The following is a 9,606-nucleotide window of genomic DNA, read 5'->3' on the forward strand; positions in this document are numbered from 1 at the left end:
TAAAAGTGTATCCTCCTTACCCCGACTAGGAAGAAGGGTCCCTACTTTACCGTTGCCAAATTGAGACCCCCATATCTAACAAACTCCAAAAGTGGAATTGTGTTTGTTTCTTAAAATCAAGACAATGGTCCTGATGTGAAAGGAGCTTTCTACTTGTCTTTGGGTTATTTTTTTAATTTGGTGCCTGGGCACACCAGAGAAATGTAGTACTAGCCTGGTGGCAGGCAGGCTGTCTAGTCTGAGGTTTCCAAAGAGGTTCAAAATCAGAAACTTTGCCATTTCCCACCATGCAACAGGGTGGTGCATAAGAGTTTGGCAGTGCCCCAGCTCCACCAAGTTATAAACAACCCCAATTGATTATTACAGATGCAGAAGGGCAACTGTGAAGAACAAAAGTTGTTGAGTATGATATTATAAGTATGGTATTCCATGATCCAAGAATACTTCAGAGACTCTGGGGACTATTCACAAAGGTATATTTACACACAAGTGTGTACATTTATTCTTACACTTCGTAGTAGATTTTATACTTATGTTTTTTTTTTCAATTCTGTGTGTAAATTCACTAAAAAGTGTAGATTTATGTCACTACCCTCTGAAATGGGAGTGGAGCCAAATGTACAAGTGCAAAGTTACTCTGCTGAATGTTCGAGAGGTACACGAGAGTACTCCACAGTCTGCAGCCACCATGCCATAGATAGGGAATATCACCCGAGCCCATCGGCTAAGTGTGCCCTGGGTCAGTGCCTTTCACCTTCCTTGTGCACAAGTCTCAGGAGCTAAGGCAGGCTAAACCTCCATCTAGCCACCCTCTCACCTTGGGTATGTCTTAGAAGCCATATTTGTTTGACTGTTAGGCTTACAGAACCTTGGCGGAGACACAAGTCTGAGTGAGCTGTACCCGCCGGACTGCTGGTCATCTGTTATTTTTTGGCCTATCATCTACCATTCATCTGATCAGCCTGCCTGCCAATCAACCATATGGCTTGGGCGACCTGGTGACCAGAGTGTTCACCGGGATGGCCATGCGGCATCGAACAACAAGGCCAACTAAGTAGCCTCCTTCCTAGAGCCATCCACTGGCTTGTTGTCTCCAGGTAGCTCCGCTGGTGCCCTCTCTAGCTAAATGTTCACCCTGCTGACCTGCAAGAGATTGAGCCCCCATCCCTGCACCAGGTGGCACAGGTCAGGAGTGGGAGACACCCATGCCTTACTCCATTTGGTAGAGGCAGCCTCCCACACTCCTTCCCTCCCACCGGCCTGGCATCAGAGGGACCCGAGACATGGGGCTTGGGGGGCCTACGGACAGAGTTCACATAGAAGTAGCTGCTGTGCTACTTATGAAACCTTAGCCCAGAATCTGTCATCTATGAATAATTTATCACCAGATACCCGCAAGCATGTGGTGTAGCAAGGGCAAAGGAAGTGGCCCCCTTCTGTCCGTATTCTGGTCCCCAACCTCTATGCACCAGACCAGAGGGCAGCTATCCCAAGCCAACCAAGGCTCCACAACACTGGGGTAACATTATTGTTTAGGGAGTATTCTGATTTAGAGATGTTCAGTCAAATTCCCACAGATGGTAGATTCGCCCCATTGGCACCTCGGTCAAGCACATACACCAAATGTATTAACTTGCAGTTCTTCTCATAAAGAGCAGGATTACTATTGTAAATACACATCATCAGTAGGGTAAAGCTAACCTGTATCACAGTAGCCTAAACCCAGTCCACGATATCTATTAATAGATGGACAATACATAGCTTGGTGAATTCTGCTTCAAAATAGATAGAAAGATCAGAAAGAGATGCTGCTATAAATGCTCGTTCAGCACAAGCCAGTTATCCCTGTGGTACATTTTCGAGCACCTTCTGCTTCAAATTCGAAAAGACAGAATGATCATGAGTCTTGCTTTCACTGTATGTACTCATACTGAAATTCAAGGTCAAGTGAGCTTTTGCCCTTCTGCTCTGCAGGTTTATGTCTTCCCTGAGGCTACATTAGAACACCGACATTATCGTTTTAAGGGAGTACCACCCCAGTCAAACTTCCCGTCAGTCAAGGTGCCTAGAGTAGTTCACACCCAGCACGTGCCAGGCACTTGGGGCAAGAAGTGAGAGCCATATGGGTCTGAAATACCCACCTCACAGCTAAGTAAAAAACCATCACAGTAGTGGTGTCTTAAGGGTCTCCCACTTATGCTACAACATCCATTTCTCTTCATAGGCCCAGACTAGAGTATTTCCCCGTGGATTCTGCCAAGTCTATTCCCTTGGCTGTGGTTTTTCAAGATAGTAGATAGGAAAATAAAGGATTTTGTTCTTCAATTCATGCACGTCATTGTTTATATGACAAGGCATTTGGTTATTCTCACTATGGCTCATTCTAGGTTGTAATTACTGCCCATCAGGTGCAAGTCGGTCTTGCTTCCAACAGCAAAAAGATTGCCCCGTAGTGCAACTACACTTCAAGTTACCCTCACAGAAGCATAAATTACAGATTCTAATTTCACGCTATGTATTCAACTAGTTCACTATGTAGTTAGCTTTGCAAATCCTAACATCACCTACAACTAATATATTTAACATACACACTATCACTCCCTAACATTATGTAACATATCTACATTCACACTAACTTGTAATATTAAACATATGCTTCAACATTTCTAACTTTAGCATTCCAGTTGAAAGAAAACATATGAGTCAGTAAATTGTGAGCTTTGGCAATATATTAGTTGCTCATGAAAACATGACACATTTTTAAAGTGTCCGTCATGGTAGTAAGGCATACATTCTTTTTAAATGAGAATGACATTTGGAGTACTAGACAGTTAACGCAACATCATTGCATTGAGGCCACATTCACCGACAACCTACAATGAAACCATGAACGTGCACAGATGAACAGTTTGTGAAGGTTATCATTTCTTGAGAGAGTTAGCTATAATAATTGACTTCACTTTCAGGTGCTTGTCAAGGGAATTTTGAGAGTTTTCGAACAGAGTAAAACATCAATCACTATAGCAGTACCATCTTTGGTCGACACTACATCAGGATTCCTTAATTCACCTTGACTGTTCTTCAAATGAGGTTCAAGTGAGGGTCCCTGTATATAAGCCAACCACATCTTTTTGGCTCAATTAATGAGTAGCTAAACAAGCTTGCTATGCCCTTTAATTTGAAGGTTCTTTGTGTTAGGACATGCCCCTGACACATGCGCAATTGTTTCACATACATCTATGCAATATCTACAAACAGCGAATAATCGATCTCTTTCTCTTTATATTAGTTCTCTAGTGTTCAAAACGCTATCTCTGCATATTGTTTGTCTAGTGTTCATAACATTCACTCTCAGTTTAAGCACAGCTATATATTGGTTTTCCTTTAGTGTATTGCCCACCATGATACAAAGCTTAAGATTGTATTATTTTCCAAATGTTTTATAACATCTTGTGCAGGGAGAATTTTCAATTTCTCAAAGTCTTCCAATGTCCAGGCCTAAGATGCTAGTTATTGCAAAGTGTAGCCCAGGAATCTGCTGTCTGATAGAGTCAGATTGTGAGTTTTGACAATGTGATCAAGTTTATTGTTCATTATATCTCCTGCATACAAATGAGTGAGCAATGAACATGTGTGGGGTTTCTCTGAGCTATAATAGTGTTCATTTTATTGGTTCCTATAGATGTACAAAACTTTGGTACACCTCAGCCACTATTTAAACTTTTTGAGTACAACAGACCATCACATATGTTCAGGTAGGTTGAAATAGTTTGTGACTTTTTTTCATTTTCTGGTCTAGTTCAGTGAGAGTGTTTGCTTTTGTGCCTGCCACTTCCAAGTTGAATGACAGCTTAGAAGCCAAGTATTGACACAGTATCTCACCATTTTTCTTGGACTTGAGTGGTAGACTTTCAAGTGTGCTAGCCCATTCTGTTAGTTTTGTCATTTTTAACACATGTGTCAGGATCAAAGTTCAAACAAACGTATCTCTCACTGTCACCGGGTGTATGTTATAGATGTTTTACTCTCTAAATTGCCATGGTTTGGAATTTATTCACCAGAATGTTGTCTTTGTAGTGACTTTTGAAGAACCCATATCTTTTTTTGGCATTTAATCTTAACCCTGTTTTTCTGCTGAAGTTTTTAATGATCTTCAAGTTAGTTTTATTCCCATCCTCTGCGAAGGTTAAATGGTGATTTGTTATAAACTAATCTGAAGCAAATGTAAAGCTCTTCCTAATTTTCTGAAGCTCAGAAATTAGAGGGTCCATGGCAATATGAAACAATAGTGGGAATAGTGAGTCATCTTGTTTGACCCCAGTCCTCATTGTCATTCTGGTACAGATACATTGTTTTTCCCTTGAAGTATGTGGATAAATCTTTTTATAAGTCTCTTTTGGATCTCACATCTATAACAAACTCTATGTTTTTTCAGACTCTGTATGACGGGAAAGTGACTGACAGAGTCAAATGTTTTTGACATGTCTATTAAAACCACTACAAACGTTTATACCAACGTGCCCCTTTTATGATATTGTGAAGGAATGTCAAGTTTATGATTTACGAGACATCCTATCACTTTTGTGAAGTCTTTTTGTCTTTAATTCAATTCCACTAAAGTAGTGAGTCTTTGGTTACGATTTATGTTATTAGCTTCAGAAATACTGAGCCAATTGTAATTAATCTCCAATTGTTTATTTTGTGGAGTCTGTCTACAGGCACGTTCTTCGGAACTAATATTGATCAAAACATTCAGGGGCAGATTTACAAGGCCCTTGCTCCACTTTTGCGTCATTGTTCCCATGTTAAAAGTGAAGCAAAAGTGGTGCAAGGGGCTTGTAAATCTGCCCTTCTGTGATTTTTTCTCATTTCTAGCCAAGTTGATAATATTCTGGGTGACAAACTTTGTTCTTTCTTGGGAAAATTTTACAGATCATTTCAGCCAACTTTGTCAGGTTCAACTGCTTAGTCTGTTTGCTTCCTCAAATCCATATTTCAATAACTGTCATTACATAGATGTTCAGAGACTCATTCTTCTGGGATTCGGTCGATTAGGATGAATTTTGTGTCTTTCTTGTTTTCTTTTTTATTGATACCATTAAAATACTGAAAAATAATGGGAAACATCGTTTAGAATGCAAGTGTTACACCACATCGCGAAGGTTAGCAGTCCAGCTGCTTAACCTAAAGCATAAAAGCAGATGCACACACAAACCCGCAGCGAACGCGTGAGTGGAAACAAAAGGAAACCTTTGGTCTCGCTAGCCGAACGCCTGGTAAAGGGTTACTAATACATTGTTTTAACTATTCTCTTTATTCCATTGCTGCTACTATCGAAACGCCTGGGAAAGGGTTCCGGGCGTATATTACACACTCCTTTTAAGGCTTCACCAATTTTTTATTAAAGCACCTCCTTTACCTCTTTTCATTGTATTTACTGCTGTGCTTGCACATTGCTCTTCTCCCCCCAGTTTCCCCCCGGTCCACCGCAGTTTGTGCCGTTTGAGTGGAGGGAAAAACCTAGAACACCGGAATGGCTCCACTTCCAGCAGGGCGCATTGCGAAGGTTAGCAGTCCAGCTGCTTAACCTAAAGCATAAAAGCAGATGCACACACCAACGCGCAGCAGGCGCACGCTGCGGGCGCGCCAAAGGCACGCCTAAGGCAAGCCCGTCTGTGCCCGTCCACGCCCGACCGGGCCTAGGGGCTAGGACCCCTGCCCGTCCCCCATTGAATATATCAACTACTCTAGCAATGAACTCAGTCAATTAAACAAAAACATTATACCCTCTTGCCTCCACTCCATTTCGCCCAACGATCAGGACAGATGCTCATACTGCCCATTTGTATTTACCCCCTCCAACTTCGCCTCCCCACCCACCAGGACACCCCTCAAACTTGCCCTTCTTAATTGTAGATCTCTGCCAAAACCTACTATGGAGATCTCAATACTCCTAAACGATCTAAAACCCAAAGTACTGTTTCTCACGGAGACCTGGCTTACTTCTAGCTCGGACCCAGATGTAGTACAGGCACTTCCACCAGGGTATCAGATCACACGTTTAGACAGAGCAACTGGTAAGGGTGGTGGATCGCCATCACCTATGAAGATCAGATGACATGCCAACTGTTAGGTAGCCCGCTATCTGATTGTGAGAACAACCAATTCGCAATTGAATTTTCCCCCACTCATACTTTTTTCAGGCATCCATATATCCCGGCCCCCTAGGGCTCCAGGGCAATTTTGTCATTCTCTCTTACCAAACTGGCAAGCTCTGTATCTAACTTTACCAGCCTTGTAGATCTCAACCTTCCCTTTGAAGATCCGGCGGATCGGCACGCTACAGATTTAGCTCTAGATCTTGCCTCGTACCAATTAGCACAGAAGATCTCGCAACCCACACGTACGAAGGGCCACCTTCTAGACCCGATCTTTTCAAATCTTGTGAAATTAGAAGGAACAGCCCCTCTCCCCCTCCCATATACAGACCACTTTTTAGTACCATTTTCTTGGAGACTTCCGAAAATAGGCCCCTAGACTCAGACAACACTAACAAAAACACATCCCTGGCCTAAACTTTCCATAGAGGACTGGATTAATGAATTAAGTAACACCACACCCATCCTCGTCTCTGACCCCGGTGCAGCGTACAGAAACTTTGTAACATGGATTGACCCCTTCCTCAATACGGTACTTCCCAAACAAATCATGAGGAAGAATCCCAGACTTAACAAACAAGAATGGTACTCACCTAAGCTTCGGCTCTTGAAACAACATGCAAAAAAACTAGAACGCACATGGAGAAAGCATTTCGCACCCAACAAGAAAGTAGCCTACAGGGAAGCCATAGCCACCTATAAGGCTGAAATAAAAATAGCTCAGGCTTGCTTTTATGAGTAAAAAATTTCACTCTCAGCCAAGTCACCCAGAGACTCTTTTTCCGGTCTGGAAAAACTTCTCAAACTTCCGGATCCTCCGGCGGCACTGGACCTCTCGGGACGACGCTGCAATGAACAAGCAGACTTTTTTCTCAAGTTCAAAATATCCTGAAGCACATTCCCCCGGCTGAGATGACACTTTCTTCGAAGCATGAGAAGGGGGAACAGAAAGAGAATATGCCCCTCCTGGACTCCTTTGCGCCTCTCACGCAAGAATCACTCCTACCCATACTGGTCTCATGTCAAAAGTAGATCCCCATTAGACCCGGCCCCATTTAACATCCTTAAACGTGTCATTCCCTCTATCATACCCCCTATCACTAACCTGATTAATGCCTCATTAACAACGGGCATGGTCCCTCCTAAATGGAAAAAGGCTATGGTCAAGGCTCGTCTGAAAAAAAAACATCTTGACCCTGCCGAACTTGGCAACTACCTTCCCATATCCCTTCTCCCTGGTATCAGTAAATTAGCAGAGAAACACGTTAACATCCTTCTCTCTGAGTTTCTTGAGGTCCATAGCCACCTCCATTCCTCACAAACTGGCTTCCGGCCCAATCAGGGCAACGAAACAGCCCTATTGGCGGTCGTGGAAACCTCAAGAAAGATTCTTGACCAGGGAGGGTCGTCAGCGATAATTCTCCTAGACCTAAGCGCTGCCTTTGACACGGTGAACCACTCCATCTTGGTTCACTGTCTCAAAAAGGTGGGCCTGTCAGAAACGGCTCTCTCATGGCTTCAGTCTTTCCTGGAAAATCGTCTCTTTCAGGTGTTCAAAGGTGAGATACAATTCAAATCCCTATCTTTGTTGTGTGGAGTTCCGCTGGGCTCATCTATGAGCCCTACTCTTTTCAATGTATACATGGCCCCATTGGCGGATATCGTCTCTCCCTTTAGTGTCCATATAGATACATAAGCCGATGATACACAGCTGGTTGTAGTACTCAATCAGACGGAGCAGACATCTACAGATATCCACTCCTGCCTTAAGGAAGTCACCAACTGGATGAGCATATCACATCTAAATCCCAACGGAAATAAAGCTGAGCTGATGGTTCTCGGCAATTCCAAGTCCAATACCATGTGACCAGTCAGCATGGGCTCGACCCCTATACCAAAACCTGAAATAAAGAGCCTAGGAATCTGGTTAGACCAGGAGCTCTCTTTTAAGACCCAAGCAAAAAAGACTGCTGCCGTAAGTTTTGGTCTTCTCAGAACAATCCGAAAAGTGCTCCCCGGCCAATACAGAAAGCTCTTGATTTAGGCCCTGATTTTGTCCAGATTGGATCATGGTAACTCTCTCTATCTGGGTGCCCCAAGGTCAGTAATTACCAAACTGCAGGTTGTACAGAACTCTGCAGCTAGATTACTCACAAGAACTAGCAATCGCTCCTCAGCCGAACCAGCCTTTCGCTCCCTCCACTGGCTTCTAATTCAGAAAATAATTCATTTTAAGGCCTTATGTATTACTCACAAATCTTTGAAAGGGACTGGCCCACTGCTCACCAAGGCCCTTGTTAGACCTTATAAAGCCAGCAGAAGTCTTTGTTCCAACGAAATCCATCTGGCAGAGATTTCTAGAATCATGAGATCTAGATCTCATATAATTTTTCGAAGCTCTGGAACTCCCTACCCCTTACCATTCGAAAAGAACCCAATCACCTGCCATTCTGGAGACAATTAAAGACCTGGCTCTTTCCATGTAGCCCCTCCATATTCCTCCTTGGTTCCGCAATAGCGCTGGGATGCCTCCGGGTAGGCATGCGCTATACAAAAAGCTAATTCAGTCATTCATTACAATGAATTTTTTACAACGTGAAATCCATTACAATGCATGTCATTACAACGCATAATGCATTACAACGCATTCCCCAAAGTAACGCCCCAGCGCAGTTAGAACACTAATTTCATTGTAATGGATTTGGCGCTGTAATGACATGTGTTGTAACAACATGCGTTGTAATGTATTTTGTGTGGTAAAAGGTTTGTTGTAATGACACATGTTGTAACACATTTGTTGTAATGTGTCCTATTAAAAAATAATTAAGCATCAATTTGGCAGGCAGCATCCTATGGCCCGTCAGCAATTATTCTTCATATTTTCAGTATATCTTTCTTGAACATTTCCTGATATTCTTTAAAGCTATTGTTAGTTTTAGCTTTTTCTTTCTTATGATTTGTTTTAAACTTTTCATTTTTCTTGTCTTTCTTTTTCTTTTCAAGTCAAAATTCTTTATTTCCAAGAAATACATTCTTACAGATATAATGCATATTACACAATTCATTGACATTTAAAATTATGCATATCATAAAATCAACTGTACATAGCACTTAATTGAATCAACTCAACCAACACTGTCACCATCCTAAGATGAATACAAAGCAATATAAAAATTAAAATATCTTCTCGTTAAAAACTGATTAAGTGGTTAACAACACATTATCCCACACTAATAAAGTGCAGCAGATTGACCAGCAGCCGGCAACTTATTTCAAGTTATATTTAAAGCATTAAAAGTGCATTGTGCTGAACCAAATTATCGCAATCCACAAGGGTCTCATTAAGCCTAACCTCGCTAACAAAACCATTTTTCCCATATCAAGACCAATTTCATAATCAGGGAATCCTCCTAATTTAGACTACAATTCAAGAAACATCCCACATAGC

Source organism: Lissotriton vulgaris, unplaced genomic scaffold (genome assembly GCF_964263255.1).
Source record: "Lissotriton vulgaris unplaced genomic scaffold, aLisVul1.2 SCAFFOLD_355, whole genome shotgun sequence".
NCBI classification, from domain to species: Eukaryota; Metazoa; Chordata; class Amphibia; order Caudata; family Salamandridae; genus Lissotriton; species Lissotriton vulgaris.